Raw genomic sequence first — 16,505 nt, 5'->3', positions numbered from 1 at the left:
ATGTGTCAGAACTACGCAAGGATTAAGGAAGAAAACAGACAATACGAGAATGGAACAAAGGTTGTCCTGGGAAATAAAATAAATTATTTTCCAAAAGAATTATTTTCCAAAAAATAAACTATTTTCCAAAAGAAAGAAATACCCTATATTATATGGGTAATAATATAGCCTCGTGCTACTTCAAATCTAATTTGATTTAAAAGAATTAGTAATGAGATTTTGAGCAGAGTTTTCAGAAATTGCACCAAGTATTTGTTAATGCTTTAGTGAAATATGGAACACATGAGATAAGCTATATTTGGCTGATGAAGTTATTCTGAAAAAATGCTTACTATTTGGAAAGGTGAACTTCTGAAACTACAATAACATTTCATCTATTCCCAGGAAGAAATATTCCTAAGGTACTGAACTACTTTTGGTGCCCTGTTTTTAGAGATTTATCGCCTGTTTTTAGTTTATGATGGAAAAATTCTTGTTTCAGTATTTCTCACACAATTGGTTAGCTGTAGAAGTTACATGAGGATTGTGAGAATAGGACATTCTGTTGTGTGTTTATTGATGACGTGGCTGTTTATTGATGATATGGAGGCATCTGTTAAGTCAACCTTACACAGCTGACTGCAGTTTATCTCTGTCTCTGTATTTTCTTTTCTTTTTTTCTTTTTTTTTTTTTTTGAGATGGAGTCTCGCTCTGTCACCCAGGAGTGCAGTGGTACTGCTCACTGCAACCTCTGCCTCCCAGGTTCAAGCGATTCTCCTGCCTCAGCCTCCTGAGGAGCTGGGATTACAGGCACCCGCCACCATGCCCGGCTAATTTTTGTAATTTTTGTAATTTTAGTAGAGATGGGTTTTGCCATGTTGGTCAGGCTGTTCTTCAACTCCTGATCTCAGATGATCTACCTGCTTCAGTCTCCCATGTCTCTGTGTTTTCTGTCCCTTTAAGGAGCTCAGTTATTCTCAAATGTTAGTGTGTGTAAGAATCATCTGGCTGGGCGTGGTGGTTCACGCCTGTAATCCCAGCACTTTGGGAGGCCAAGGCAGGCGGATCACTTGAAGTCAGGAGTTTGAGATCAGCATGGCCAATATGGTGAGAGCCCCCTGCCCCACTCTCTACTAAAAATACAAACAATTAGCTGGGCATGGTGGCATGCGCCTGTAATCCCAGCTACTTCGGAGGCTGAGATGGGAGAATTGCTTGATCCCAGAAGGTAGAGGTTGCAGTGAGCCGAGATAGCACCACTGTACTCCAGCCTGGGTGACAGAGCGAGACTGTCTCCAAAAAAAAAAAAAAAAAAAAGAAAAAGAAAAAAAAATCTGGAAGAAATTATTTAAAATATAGAGTCCTGTATTTTATAGCTCTTTCTTCCAGAGCTTCTGTTTCTGCTGATGGGGTGTGGGGCTAAGAAACTGACATTTTAAGAGGCGTTCTAGGTGGGATTTTTTTTTTTTTTTTTTTTTTTTTTTGAGACACAATCTTGTTCTGTCGCCTGTTGCCCAGGCTGCAGTGCAGTTGTGATCTCTACTCACTGCAACCTCCGCCTCTCCTGTGTTTGAGTGAGTCTTGTGCCTCAGCCTTCTGAGGCCACCATGCCTGGCTAATTTTTGTATTTTTAGGAGACACAGGGTTTTGCCACATTCCAGCTCTCTGGCGCTGTTTTTCTCTTTCTCAGGGATAAATCTTTCACATGGATTATCTCGTTTAATCTTCACAATACATGCAATTTAAGTGGTAGTTACTACTGTTATCTTCATTTGCAGGTGAAGAAACTGTGCAACATGCCCAGATCATACAACAAGGAAGTAATGGAATTGAGATTCTATCCTCGGCACCAAGCCATTGCTCTAAATCTCTATGCTGTACAAGATACAGCTGAGTAAAGATTAGCAAAAACAAAAAAAACAACAAAAAAAGTCCCAGGGAAGGTTCCTGTGAGTCTTTATGACCCACTGACCATCAATTAGAGAGAGGCAATGAAGATTAAATGCAGAGAGATCCAGTTTGCTTCCTATTCTTAGTACACTGCCATCTAGGCATGAGTAGTCTCCTCATCTCCATTGTCCGAGAATGCTATCCTCTGGCTCTGAGGTCCAGATCCACTAAGAGAGAATGCTGACTTGATGTCGGAAAATCAAGACAAGGTCTAGTTTAATTATGGAACATGAAACAAAACCTTTACTCCTCTTTTAAAGTAAAAATGCAAATCTGTTCCCTTTTAGAGTGGGATTTCCCTCCTTTGTGATATGGCTTTTTAATCACTCTTATGTTCTTTTTTTTTTTTTTTTTAAACGGAGTCTTGCTCTGTCGCCCAGGGTGGAGTGCAGTGGCCAGATCTCAGCTCACTGCAAGCTCCACCTCCCAGGTTTACGCCATTCTCCTGCCTCAGCCTCCTGAGTAGCTGGGACTACAGGCGCCCGCCACTACGCCCGGCTGGTTTTTTGTATTTTTAGTAGAGACGGGGTTTCACCGTGTTAGCCAGGATGGTCTCGATCTCCTGACCTCGTGATCCGCCCGTCTCGGCCTCCCAAAGTGCTGGGATTACAGGCTTGAGCCACCGCGCCCGGCCCCACTCTTATGTTCTTTATAAATCAAATAAATAAAAGATAAAAAGAAAAATAAACCTGCCAGTAGATACTTATGTTTTCTTTGGGCCACTGTAAACGGTTTAAGGGCAAATCAACAAATTTCATTTGTTTTTTTCTTTTTTTTTGAGACGAGTCTCGCTCTGTCACCCAGGCTGGAGTGCAGTGGCGTGATCTTGGCTCACTGCAAGCTCCACCTTCGGGTTCATGCCATTCTCCTGCCTCAGCCTCCTGAGTAACTGGGATTACAGGCACCTGCCATCATGCCTGGCTAATTTTTCTATTTTCAGTAGAGACAGGGTTTCACCGTGTTAGCCAGGATGGTCTTGATCGCCTGACCTCATGATCAGCCCACCTCGGCCTCCCAAAGTACTGGGATTACAGGTGTGAGCCACCGTGCCCGGTCCCTCATTTGTTTAGTTTTATTAAATGAACTCTTAAATTCTGGGATTGGTCAGAGTGGCAGAATGAAGCGATATTGGAGTATACCACTGTTGGGGCACTCTGTGGAATAAAGAAGACTGCTATTTGGGCAAAGCATGGTGGGTCACGCCTGTAATCCCAGCACTTTGGGAGACTGAGGTTGGAGGATCACTTGAGTCCAGGAGTTTGAGACCAGCCTGTGCAACATGGGTGAATCCCATCTATACAAAAAATACAAAAATTAGCTGGGCATCCTGGCATGAATCTGTAAGTCCCAGCTGCCCAGGAGGCTTAGGTGGAAAGATCACCTGAGCCCAGGAGGTTGAGGCTGCAATAAGCTGTGATCCTGCCACTGTACTCCAGGCTAGGTGACACAGTGAGACTCTGTCTCAAAAAAATATATAAAATAAGATAAAATAAACAATTGCTATTTGAACAAGAGTTAGAAAATCTAGTCCTGTCAGCATTTAAAGAGGAAAAGACAGGCATGAAATGAAAACTCAGTGTTGTAGGTTTTTTGTTACTTAGTTTTTATTTCATAATCATAGACTTAACTCTGCAATCCAGCTAGGCATGGACGGAAACAAGGAAAACATGGAGCCCGAAGGAAACTGCAGTGAGAGCACAAAGATTATAGGATACTGTGAGCAAATGGGGTAGAGGGGGGCTCTGCTGAGCTACAGACAGAATGGTCTGGTGGTTAAGATAAAACACGTCAAACTTATTAAAGTTATCCACAGTCAGCAATGGTGATTTTGCTGGTCTTGCCACTGGACCCAAAGTGCTCCATGGCCTCCACAATATTCATGCCTTCTTTCACATTGACAAAGACCACATGCTTGCCATCCAGCTACTCAGTCTTGGCAGTGCAGATGAAAAACTGGGAACTGTTTGTGATGGGTCCAGCATTTGCCATGGACAAGATGCCAGGACCTGTATGTTTTAGGGTGAAGTTCTCGTTATTAAATTTCTCCCTGTAGACAGACTTGCCACCAGTGCCATTATGGTGTGTGAAGTCACCATCCTGACACATAAACCCTGGAATAATTCTGTGAAAGAAGGAACACTTATAATCCAATCCCTTCTCTCCAGTGCACAGATCATGAGTTTTCTGCTGTCTTTGGAAGCTTTTCTGCAAACTGCTTGAAGGAGATGCAGCCCAAGGGCTCGCCGTCATGGTGAACCCCAACGATGTCAAAGAACACGGTGGGGTTCACCATGGTTGATAGTACAGGGCTCCTGGCGGTGGTGTCTGCAAAGCCAGTGTTGTAGGTTTTAAATGAGCATCAGCACCCTGGCCTAGGGTGTTGTTAAGTGTGCCACTTCTCTTGTCCTCACATTCATTTGTCATGTATGGGGATTAGACTAAATGATCACAAGGGCTTATTTGAGTTTACAATTGTGTAATTTCCATGTGACTTATTAATTACCTTTATTATATTTAATACAATTGTAGTCATTATGAGTGCAGAATAAAGGATCAGACAGATGTTATTCCATGAATATAACTTTAACACGCTATTGATGCTGAAAATTAAAAATTAGAAGAATCTGAATATTGCTTTTTCAAGTGACTACTCCAAAAATAGTTGGCCAGTGCCTTAACCTGTCAGTATCTGAACAAATGGAAGAGAATCCATGTTAGAAAAAAACTCCAAGTGCTTCATCAATACTGGAAAACAGAGTAAACCTAAAAAGGAAAAGTAGAGGTGAAAGCTCCATCTGGTGGTTAACATCTACAATTCCAAGAAATTAACATTATACTTCACTGACTGTAGTGCTGGAACCTCAGTTTAGAAATATCTGTGGGTTCTGAAGTGGGAAGATTACTGGCTGTTATGTATTAACTAATATTTAATGGTAGAAGGCAAAGTCTTTCAGAGGGTGCTTAGAGTACTTGACTCAAGATAGTCCCTGGGAAAAAAGTTGTAAGGTCAAATATCTTTAGGAAATGTTCTTGGCTACACGTCTTTATTCGACCACAGGATCTTTCCCTCTCTTTTTAGTCTCTGGCATTTTAAGAAATGCCAGTTTGAGGAAGTAGTGAACTTTGGAGTATATGCTTTTAAAAGACTTTCTTTTGAAGGGAGCTTATATGAGATTTTATATTTTTTACAATGTCTTAGATGTTCTGACCTTCCTTTCACAGGACTTAAAAAAAAATTCCATTCCCTTTCAACTCTTCCTCAGGTTGAAAACTTGTAACCAGCATATTAGAAAAAATTATAGGTGTGGTGGTTCATACCTATAATCCCAACACTTTGAAAGGCCGAGGTGGGAGGATCCCTTGAGTCCAGGAATTCAATTCCAACCTGGGCAACATAGCAAGACCCCATCCCTATTAAAAAGGAAAAGAAGAGGCCAGGTGCGGTGGCTCACACTTGTAATCCCAGCACTTTGGGAGGCTGAGGTGGGTGGATCACTTGAGGCCAGGAGTTCAAGACCAGCCTGGCCAACATGGTGAAATCCCTGGAATAATAGGCGTGAGCCACTGCACCGGCCTGACTTTCATCTTTTTTTTTTTTTTTGGGACAGCATCTTGCTGTGTCGCCGAGGCTGGAGTGCAATGGCGTCATCTCGGCTCACTGCAACCTCCACCTCCCGGGTTCAAGCAATTCTCCTGCCTCAGCCTCCTGAGTAGCTGGGACTACAGGTGCCCACCACCATGCCCAGCTAATTTTTATATTTTTAATAGAGACGGGGTTTCACCATGTTGGCCAGGATGGTCTCGATCTCTTGACCTCGTGATCCACCCACCTTGGCCTCCCAAAGTATTGGGATTACAGGTGTGAGCCACTGCGCCCGATGACTTTCATCTTTTTTAAAGCATAGCTTGGAATAATTGATCAGTAAGGATGAAATAATTCTATGGATGATGAAGTAGCAGAATGTTTCAACATACAAAAAAAAAAAAAAATTAGTAAATCCCATGATGTGTCCTAGATTTATAAGAGTCCAATGGACCTATACGGGAATTGCAAATAGAATGAGTTTTATTCTATTTTTAAATTTTATGTATTTTATTTTTGAGACTGAATCTCACTCTAATGCCCAGGCAGTGCCACAGTCATGCAATGGCGCCATTACGGGTCACTGCAGCCTTGACCTCCCCTGGTTGAGGTGACTCTCCCACCTCAGCCTCCTGAGTAGCTGGGATTAAAGGTGCACACTACCATGCTCTGCTAATTTTTCTATTTTTTTTTTTTTTGGTAGAGATTGGGTTTCACCACATTTCCCAGGCTGGTCTTGAACTCCTGGGCTCAACGAATCCTCCCCCTTCAGCTTCCCAAACTGCTAGGATTACAGGTGTGAGTCACCATATCTATTTTTTTTCAGAAAATAGATTTTCTCTTTGTTGTTTGGAAGACTTCTATGAAGGAATAAAAATCATGAAATATCAATCCTTAAGAATAGAGCTCAAAAACAAAAAAAGAACCCTGAAAGGCTAAAGTTGGGTCCAGTAGATCCTGATCCTGATAGTATATCCAAGAATTAAAGTCATTCATCTTTTTTTTTTTTTTTTTTCTTTTTTTGAGACGGCATCTCGCTCTGTCACCCAGACTGGAGTGCAGTGGCGTGATCTCGGCTCACTGCAACCTTTGCTCCTGGATTCAAGTGATTCTCCTGCCTCAGCCTCCTGAGTAGCTGGGATTACAGACACCTGCCACTGCGACCGGCTAATTTTTGTATTTTTAGTAGAGATGGGGTGTCATCATCTTGGCCAGGCTGGTCTAGAACTCCTGACCTTGTGATTCACCTGCCTCAGCCTCCCAAAGTGCTGGGATTACAGGCGTGAACCACTGTGCCTGGACTTAGTCATTCATCTTAAAGCACATACAGACAGATGCAACTGAGTTTGTTACGCATCCTAACATCTATTTCATTGTAATAGGGAACCAAAACCTTTGATCAACTGAAAACAAAGGAATGAGTTTTTGTTTGTTTTGTTTTGTTTTTTTTTTTGAGACGGAATCTCGCTCTGTCGTCCAGGCTGGAGTGCAGTGGGGCAATCTTGGCTCACTGCAAGTTCCGCCTCCTGGGTTCACACCATTCTCCTGCCTCAGCCTCCCAAGTAGCTGGGACGAGTAGCTGGGACTACAGGCGCCCGCCACCATGCCCAGCTAATTTTTTTGTATTTTTAGTAGAGACAGGGTTTCACCGTGTTAGCCACGATGGTCTTGATCTCCTGACCTCGTGATCTGCCCACCTTGGCTTCCCGAAGTGCTGGGATTACTGGTGTGAGCCACTGCGCCTGGCCCGGAATGATGAGTTTTTAAAAAGACTTAATTGAGCTGGATGTTAAAGATGCCTTTCTGGAAACCATGAAATGAATGAAACTACCAAAGGTACTATACTTTGATTTATTCCTCACTGAATTCTAGGATTTCTGTGGATCTTCTCATCAATGTTGCTAAGGTCTGAATATTTGCCTCCCCCCAAACTCATAGGTTGAAATTCTAACTGCTAAGGTATAGGCAGGTAGGGCCTTTGGGAGGTGAATAGGTCATGAGGGCTGGCCTCTCATGAATGGGATTAGTACCCTTGTAAAAGAGACCCCAGAGAGCTGGCCAGCCCCTTTTGCCATGTGAGAACACAGTTAGAAGGCACCATCTATGAATCAGAAAGCAGGTCCTCACCGGACACCACATCGGTTGGCATCTTGATCCTGGACTTTTCAGCCTCCAGAACAGTGAGAAATAAATTTCTGTTGTTTATGAGCTACCCAGTTGAGGGCATGTTGTTTTAGCAGCCTAAATGGACTAAGATTTATGTCTTTTTACCTTACTCATTCTTAGATCTTGTCGCTTTTTGTGGGTGTACTTATTCCACCTTTATAACATTACCCCTGCTGTTCACATAGTGTGCTGTCAAGAATCTTCATTAAGGTAGCACCCTGAACCTACTTTATTTGGAAGCCTACACTAATTTTTAGCTTTCGATTCCCATTGCCCTCTTTAGGATTGTATTACAATTTGACAAGCAAACTCATCCTCTTCCACCTTCCAAAACAACTTTAATACACACATTATAGAAAGGGAAATATATGTTTGGTGCTGCTATCTTTTTTTTTTTTTTTTTTGAGACGGAGTCTCACTCTGTCACCCAGGCTGGAGTGCAATGGCGTGGTCTTGGCTCACTGCAAGCTCCGCCTCCCAGGTTCAAGCATTTCTCCTGCCTCAGCATTTCTCCTGCCACTGCCTGTAGCTGGCCTGTAGCTGGGACTACAGGAGCGTGCCACCACACCCGTCTCATTTATGTATTTTTAGTAGAGATGGGGTTTCGCTATGTTGGCCAGGATGGTCTCGAACTTCTGACCTTGTGATCCACCTGCCTCTGCCTCCCAAAGTGTTGGGATTATAGGCGTGAGCCACTGCGCCTAGCCTGGTGCTGCTGTCTTATTTATCATGAATACGAGCTTTGAAGGACAGGGACTTGATCTTTTTTTCCATTCCATAAAATGCGGATATGGCTAAACTTTGCAGGATTTTAGGTGTTGTCATATATGCAATTAATTCCATGGGCACTTAATTCCATTCCTCTCACTGAAGGATGGGGTTGTCTGAGACCACCAAGCTCTTACGTCTCACCAGTCTGTTGCTTTCTCATTTTGTTCAACTTTTTTCTTGGAAAGAAAAACACTGAATATATCAAGATGAATCAGTCAAATATTGTACTGTGTGTATGTGTTGGGGGTGGGGGGAAACAGAGTAGAGGTGGCAGAGGCAATGTAGGAGGAAAAGACAGGCTGACTAGAATACATAAATAGTACGTGAAATCTTTCGGGCCAGGGATCTGGGCCTACCTTGCCTGCATCATATCACCAGCATCTCAATTGTGTCTGGCACATAGTAAGTGTTCAGTAAATATTTGTTGCACTAAGTGAAAGAATGAACTCTCTTTTTTCAGAGATTTTTTTGTGATTCTCCGAATCAACCAGGGTCCTTAAGATGTTCTGGAGGCCGTCTCCATTTCTCTCGGTAAGTTAAGGCATCCGAGTGGCACCAGTGCTCCACTCCTTCTGCGACCTGCAGGTAGTGGGATACGCTGTGGCTCTGCGGAGCGGGGTGAAGGAGCTCCCCCGGCGCCGCTCCCTTTCTCGGTCCCGCTGTGCCCGGTCCCACGCCCCTCGGCCGCCCGGCTGCCTGGGTTGTCCGGGTTCTTCCGCCCCTCTGGCTCGGTCCCCGCTACCTCTCCTCCCTTCTCCCCTCTCGGTACCTTCGCCCGCAGCGCGCCTTTCTCAAATCCTCCGGTTATTAAGCTCAGGGGACGGTGGCCCGCCCGGGTAACTCTGCGCCCGCCCCTTCCTGCCCCCTTCCTGCCCCCTTCCTGCCCTCACGCCTCGTCCCCTCCTCTTGACGTGGCAGAGGCGGCGCCAGCCATGTTGGCCGGGCGGAGGTCTTCGGTGAGGCCCGGGGCGGGGTGGCGCCAACCCTGATTGCGGTGCCACGGACTGCTCCTGCTGGGCGGAGAGGACTGATTTTGCAAAGCGGAGGCTGCGACGGGTCCGGCAGGGGGACAGTAAGGTAAGGGCCGCCTCGTCTCCGCTCCTGGGGGACCTCAGGTGCGCAGCGGGAAGCGGGGGCGGGCTGGCGGCGGCGGGCTGGCGGCTGGGGTCCTGGGGTGGTCCCGGCTCTGCCCTCTGGGTGCCCTGGGGCCCGCGAGGTGTGCCGGAGGCTGAGGCCCGGTCCGGCGCGGGGAGCGTTGAGCGCTGAGCTTGCCACCCTCTTACCCACTTGGCTCTGCCGTGTCCGGGGGCCCGGCCTCCTCCTCCAGCTCCCCAGGATTCGGTGGAAAGATGGGAGTCGTGTGGAAAACGGTGGTTGGAGCATCTCGCCCAGCACCCACCCCCACCTCCTGGGCCACCCACCTCCACCCAAGCCCATCATCGCCTCTGGGCCCTTGGACTTTCTGTTTTATTCCTTGCCAGATCTGGAGTGTCCTAGACTTTGAACCCAATTGAGTACGTCACCCGTAATTCAGCCTTGGAAGTTAAAGGGGTTAAAGGGGAAAAGAGCTAGGTAAAGATAATGCCTTAGGTTTTGTTTACAAAGAGTTCAGTTTTCCAGCAGGACCAATCCTATCCCATTGGGCTTTCTTACTAAGGCAGGTAGTGTTTCCCGATTTGGTGGTAAAGGTACTACCTGAGGAAAGTAATAGTAAATCTACATCAATCACTGGAGGGGGTATGTGAAATTCTCGTTTTCACGTGAACTCCCTCAACCTCTACCCTCCAAAGCCATGCATAACTAGCCAAATTTACTTGGTTTAAAAAGGTTTTAGATTAAAATATAAGTGCATGTTAAGTTTTCCTTCTTTTCCTCCTCTGGTAGTGAATGAACATCATTTCAGAAGTGGCGTGATCTCGGCTCACTGCAACCTCCACCTTCCGGGTTCCCGCCATTCTCCTCCCTCAGCCTCCCGAGTAGCTGGGACTGCAGGCGCCTGCCACCACACCTGGCTTTTTTTTTGTATTTTTAGTAGAGACGGGGTTTCACTGTGTTAGCCAGGATGGTCTCGATCTCCTGACCTCGTGATCCGTCCATCTCGGCCTCCCAAGTGCTGAGATTACAAGCGTGAGTCACCACGCCCAGCCTGATTTACAGAATTTTAGAGTTAGGTGGGATCTTGTGGTTTTCTAGTCCAAGTCTCTTATCTTGCTGACGAGAAAAACAGGGTTCAGAGAGGTTAAATTGTCCAAGATCCTAAGAAGACAGTTCATTGAGGATTTTACAAGTGAAAAGTAGGAGACAAATTTAATTGGCTACTAACAAATACATCTAATTGGAAGGAACTCAAATTTACTTGGCAAGTAAATTTTCAATTAGGTATGAATAAAAGGGCTTAAATTAGAATATGAGAAATTATCATAGGGAAAGTCTTTGGTTTGTTTGTTTGTTTGTTTGTTTGAGATGGAGTCTCTCCCTGTCACCCAGGCTGGAGTACAGTTGAAGGATCTCAGCTCACTGCAAGCTCCGCCTCCCAGGTTCAAGCTGTTCTCCTGCCTCAGCCTCCCTAGTAGCTGGGACTAACAGGCGCCCGCCACCACGCCTGGCTAATTTTTGTATTTTTAGTAGAGACGGAGTTTAACCATATTGGCCAGGCTGGTCTCGATCTCATGACCTCCTGATCCACCCGCCTCGGCCTCCAAAAGTGCTGGGATTACAGGCGTGAGCCACTGCGCCTGGCCAGGGAAGTCTTTTTAAAGTACTACTTGGGCACATATTTGATATACTAGGTTAAAGTGACATAATGGTTTGCTTCTTAACTTTTAGCTCTATTATGATAAAATTATTTAACTAAAGTATATTGTACTGAAATCAGACATTTCTTTAGAATAGTCTTTTGTGTTTTGTATCACTTAAAAAAAAAAAAAAAGACTAGTGGCTGGGCGCAGCCGCTTACGCCTGTAGTCCCAGCACTTTGGGAGGCCGAGGCGAGTGGATCACCTGAGGTCAGGAGTTCAAGACCAGCTTGGCCAACAAGGTGAAACCCCATCCCTATTAAAAATAGAAAAATTAGCCGGGCATAGTAGCTCGCGCCTGTAATCCCAGCTACTCGGGAGGATGAGGCGGGAGAATCGCCTGAACCCGGGAGGTGGAGGTTGCGGTGAGCCAAAATGGCGCCACCGCACTCCAACCTGGGTGGTAGAGTGAGACTCCATCTCAAAAATAAGAGAGACTAGTATGCTAAGTCTGCATTCTAATATAGCATGTGGAATAATATTTCTTTGGTTTAATATTTTTATGCAAACCTGTTGGTATTAGGGGAGAGAGTGCTTATCAAATAATATCATTTTATGAAAAGCTAGCTTGTGGCTGGGCCCGGTGGCTCACGCCTGTAATCCCAGTACTTTGGGAGGCCGAGGCGGGTGGATCACCTGAGGTCGGGAGTTCGAGACCAGCATGACCAACGTGAAGAAACCCCATCTCTACTAAAAATACAAAAATTAGCCGCCTGTGGTGGCTCCTGCCTGTAATCCCAGCTACTCAGGAGGCTGAGGCAGGAGAATTGCTTGAAACCAGGAGGTGGAGTTTGCGGTGAGTCGAGATCGTGCCATTGCACTCCAGCCTGGGCAACAAGAGCAAAACTCTGTCTCAAAAAAAAAAAAAAAAAAAAAGAAAAGGAAAAGTTGGCTTGTAAAAGGACTTTATTTCAGATATGCCATTGTTGGACATGGGACTAAGCCTAGCAAACTTTGTCCTTGAATTCGTGATTTTAAGATTGCATGACTACTACTATGGAAAGGTGAGGGAAGTCAGGGAAGTGTTGTGCATAACCAAGTAATTGGACCAATGAAGAAACAGGACTTTTTTCAAACTACTGCTGGAAAGTGGGAATGTAAGAAGTATAATAGATGTGATTTAGCAAGCAAATTGATCTTAGAGCAGGGAGATTGAGAGGAAAAAATGTGAAGAAGAGAAGGGGAGTTGTGCCCAAATTTACTAAGGTGATACTTAGTATGTCTTAAGAAGTAAGGATGTAGAGATACAATCCAGCCTGTTAACCAGTTGAAAGTTAAACCTGGCTATTGTCTGTGTGTGAATGTCTTCCGGCTAAGACTCCTGGAACCTTTCCTAGTGTGGTTTCCTCATGGTCCTAAGGCAGTTGTTTTCAGAACCCCTAACTTAAACATTATTGAGTATCCAAAGAGAAAAAAAAAAATGGCTAAACAGAGGACAGGTGGGTTTTCACATCTGTTTCTGCAGTTTATTGTGATACATTGTTTTGGTTGAATTGCATGAAGGGTTAATTAAGAAATTAAAAGGTTAACGATGGGTGCGGTGGCTCACGCCTGTAATCCCAGCACTTTGGGAGGCCGAGACGGGTGGATCACAAGGTCAGGAGATCGAGACCATTCTGGCTAACATGGTGAAACCCCGTTTCTACTAAAAAATACAAAAAACTAGCCAGGCGAGGTGGCGGGCGCCTGTAGTCCCAGCTACTCGGGAGGCTGAGGCAGGAGAATGCGTAAACCCGGGAGGCGGAGCTTGCAGTGATCTGAGATCCGGCCACTGCACTCCAGCCTGGGCGACAGAGCGAGACTCCGTCTCAAAAACAAAACAAACAAACAAAAACAAAAAAAATTAGCTGGGCGTGATGGCGGGTGCCTGTAGGCCCAGCTACTCAGGAGGCTGAGGCAGGAGAATGGCGTGAACCCGGGAGGCGGAGCTTGCAGTGAACCGAGATTGCGCCACTGCACTCCAGTCTGGGCGACAGTGCGAGACTCCGTCTCAAAAAAAAAAAAAAAAGGTTAATTGCAGTGTGGAATCTGAAAGCTTAGGAGTGAACTTTTTGAACTTTGTTACCTTCAAACTCATTGGCATACTCTGCACTTTGAATGGATCATCTACCCTTGCATGATATTTTAGCATCACAAACTGACCGTTTGGAAGATGTTGCTTCACTGAGTAATGTATATCTTCTAAATGTTAATACATTTCGTTATATACTGTCAAACAAATTAGATTAATACCAACACTGAGCTCATCAGAAAAATCTTTACATATTAGGAACTTGTCAAGCTTATGGTAGCAGGCACAAGTTTTAAAACAATTTAATGGCGGGGAGCGGTAGGGCTCACGCGTGTAATCCCAGCACTTTGGGAGGCCGAGGCGGGCGGATCACGAGGTCAGATGATGGAGACTATCCCAGCCAACATGGTGAAACCCCGTCTCTACTGAAAATACAAAAAATTAGCTGGTTGTGGTGGCACGCGCCTGTAGTCCCAGCTACTCGGGAGGCTGAGGCGGGGGAATTGCTTCAACCTGGGAGGCAGAGGTTACAGGGAGCTGATATTGCCCCACCGCACTCCAGCCTGGCAACAGAGTGAGACTCCGTTTCAAAAAAAAAAACAAAAAACAAAAAACAATTTAATATTTGCTTGAAAGCTCAAATTTTTATCATTGGCAAAAAATACTATCAGTTGTTTTATATAAAGTGATAGGTTTACTTCATACATTTTTGAGAAAATATCTGTATAATACGTAAGTACTAGTTATGTACTAGCCTTGGGAGAATTGAGAAAATAGTCATTCAAAACATTTTTTGTTTTGTGTTTCAGCTATTTTAATGCCTTTTGCAGATGTGTTTTAGATGCATTTTATTTTATTTTTTTGTTATGACACATTAGAATTTTTATTTTTGCTTAACTACACTAGATTTCCTATGACTTATTTTTTGTCAAATGTAGTCATCCCTGTTCTGATTTCATTTTATTTTATTAATTTTTTTTTTTTATTTGAGAAGGAGTCTCACTTTGTCGCCCAGGCTAGAGCACAATCTCTGCTCATTGCAACTTCCACCTCCTGGGTTCAAGTGATTCTCCTACCTTAGCCTCCTGAGTAGCTGGTATTATAGGTACCCACCGCCAGCTCAGCTAATTTTTGTATTTTTAGTAGAGATGGGGTTTCACCATGTTGGCCAGGCTGGTCTTGAACTCCTACCTCAAGCGATCCGCCGGCTTCAGCCTCCCAAAGTGCTAGGATTACAGGTGTGAGCCACCGTGCCTGGCCTTAAATTTTTTTTTTTTTAATTTTTAATTTTTGTGGGTACATAGTAGGTATATACATGCATCTTAAATTATAGGAGCAATTAAGTAGTAAACACAATTTTATTTGCCTTATGTTGTGTATAATAAATGTGGAAGAGGTTTGCATAGTCTTAGAACTTATATTCACATCAGTACCATGGAAGCTGTTGCTAAAAACTGGATTTCTAATTCCCCCCTCACCCCCACATCCTGGTGGTTTTTTCTTTATTGCCACCTGTGTTACAGTGGGGTTTGACATCTTCTAACTCTCCTCAGAATACCCCACACCTTTGTTTTATCATTATCTTTCAACACTTTTCCTTGAAAGCTCATACCACCCTTCTCAAAGCTGTCTTCTATATTTACCTTCAAAATAGTTTTTTTTTTTTTTTTTTTTTTTTTTTTTTGAGATGGAGTCTTGCTGTGTCGCCCAAGCTGGAGTGCAGTGGTGTGATCTTGGCTCACCGCAACCTCTTCCTCCCCAGTTCAAGCGATTCTCCTCCTCAGCCTCCTGAGTAGCTGGGATTACAGGTGCATGCCACCGTGCCCAGCTAATTTTTTTTTTGTATTTTTAGTAGAGACGGGGTTTTGCCATGTTGACCAGGCTGGTCTTGAACTCTTGATCTCACGTGATCCAACCACCTCAGCCTCCCAAAGTGCTGGGATTACAGGCTTGAGCCACCGCGCCCAGCCCAAAATAGTCTTTTCTAAACAAGTTTAGTCTTGGGATTTCTCTTTACCCTTTATGTGCCTTTGAAAAATCTACAATCTATTTTGATTAGCGTAAGATTTTCTAGCTGTCTCCAAGATTCTGGCACGATTGGAGGAAATACAGTGTTTTCTTTAATTTTTGTTTTCTTGTTTAAAGAAGAGAAAGTTCTACTGCTTGGAATGCTTAGATTTGTTAAGCTTCAATTTCTGTCATTTGTTTTATCAAAATTTATTTGAAAGATTTTCTAAAATTAAAATTGTTATATCTAGCTTTTTCCCCCTAAATAATATCTCTTCTTTCTTCACTTAAATTTTAGAATCAGTTTCTTGTCCCACTATTGTTCTTAGCAACTTTAAACATCCATGTTGGGTTTTCCAGGCACCCTAGGTTCACAGTTCACTTTTTTCAACTTGACCTCCTTCATGTCTGCTACATAACACTTGAATGTCTTTTGTCATCCCACACCTTTAAATTCTTCAGCTTCCTTCCATGACTAACCACTGTTGCAGTTTGAGAGCATGATATAGAGCTGTTGCCTGTGTAGGAAAGCTGGCATCCTATCTAGGCATTTAGACAGTAAAAATGGAGCTGTCTTTTGATACTGGACCCTTCCCAGAGTGCATCCTCTTCCCCTGGTTAGTAAACTTAAATTATTATACTGAAATTTTGTATCTCAAATTGGAGTTTAAAATGCTGTCATAATTTGGAATGTTCAAAATATTCTGAAGTAAGTTTCTGCAGAGGAGTCTAAATGATATATAATTGGGGGAATTGGGGGAACAGCACTTATCAAGCATTTTATTTATTGTGTCACAAATAGTCTGTACTTGCACTATAAGAAAATTACCTGTCCAAAGCAGAAGTGCCCAGTTTTAGGAAAATCTTTTTGTTATATATATATATATATATATATATATATATTTTTAATGTTATCCATTCTGTAGAGGTATCTCCTGCTTGTTTTTTTGTTTTGTTTTTTTCTGTTTTTTTTTTTTTTTTTGAGACAGAGTCTTACTCTGTCGTCCAGGCTGGAGTGCAGTGGCGCGATCTCGGCTCACTGCAAGCTCTGCCTTCCGGGTTCACGCCATTCTCCTCCCTCAGCCTCCTGAGTAGCTGGGACTACAGGCACCCATCACCATGCCCGGCTAATATTTTTGTATTTTTGGTAGAGACGGGGTTTCACTGTGTTAGCCAGGATGGTCTCGATCTCCTGACCTCGTGATCCACCCGCCTCGGCCTCCCAAAGTGCTGTAATTACAG

General features: G+C 44.0%; 1 protein-coding gene and 1 pseudogene across 1 annotated transcript in view; one reads left to right on the top strand and one right to left on the bottom strand.

Moving 5' to 3' along the window:
* Nucleotides 1-3,426: 3,426 nt before the first annotated feature.
* LOC103228868 (peptidyl-prolyl cis-trans isomerase A pseudogene) lies at nt 3,427-5,507 on the bottom strand (annotated as a pseudogene).
* Nucleotides 5,508-9,361: 3,854 nt separating this feature from the next.
* SEC23A (SEC23 homolog A, COPII coat complex component) overlaps nt 9,362-16,505 on the top strand; it is a 73,173-nt gene continuing 66,029 nt past the window's right edge. Inside the window, exon 1 of the mRNA XM_007986545.3 lies at nt 9,362-9,527. The gene's annotated coding sequence lies outside the window, so the exon portion shown is untranslated. The remainder of the gene's footprint in view (nt 9,528-16,505) is intronic.

Source organism: Chlorocebus sabaeus, chromosome 24, assembly GCF_047675955.1.
Source record: "Chlorocebus sabaeus isolate Y175 chromosome 24, mChlSab1.0.hap1, whole genome shotgun sequence".
Lineage (NCBI taxonomy): Eukaryota > Metazoa > Chordata > Mammalia > Primates > Cercopithecidae > Chlorocebus > Chlorocebus sabaeus.
The sequence above is the reverse complement of the archived record's forward strand: the minus strand, read 5'-3'. Positions and strand labels throughout refer to the sequence as shown.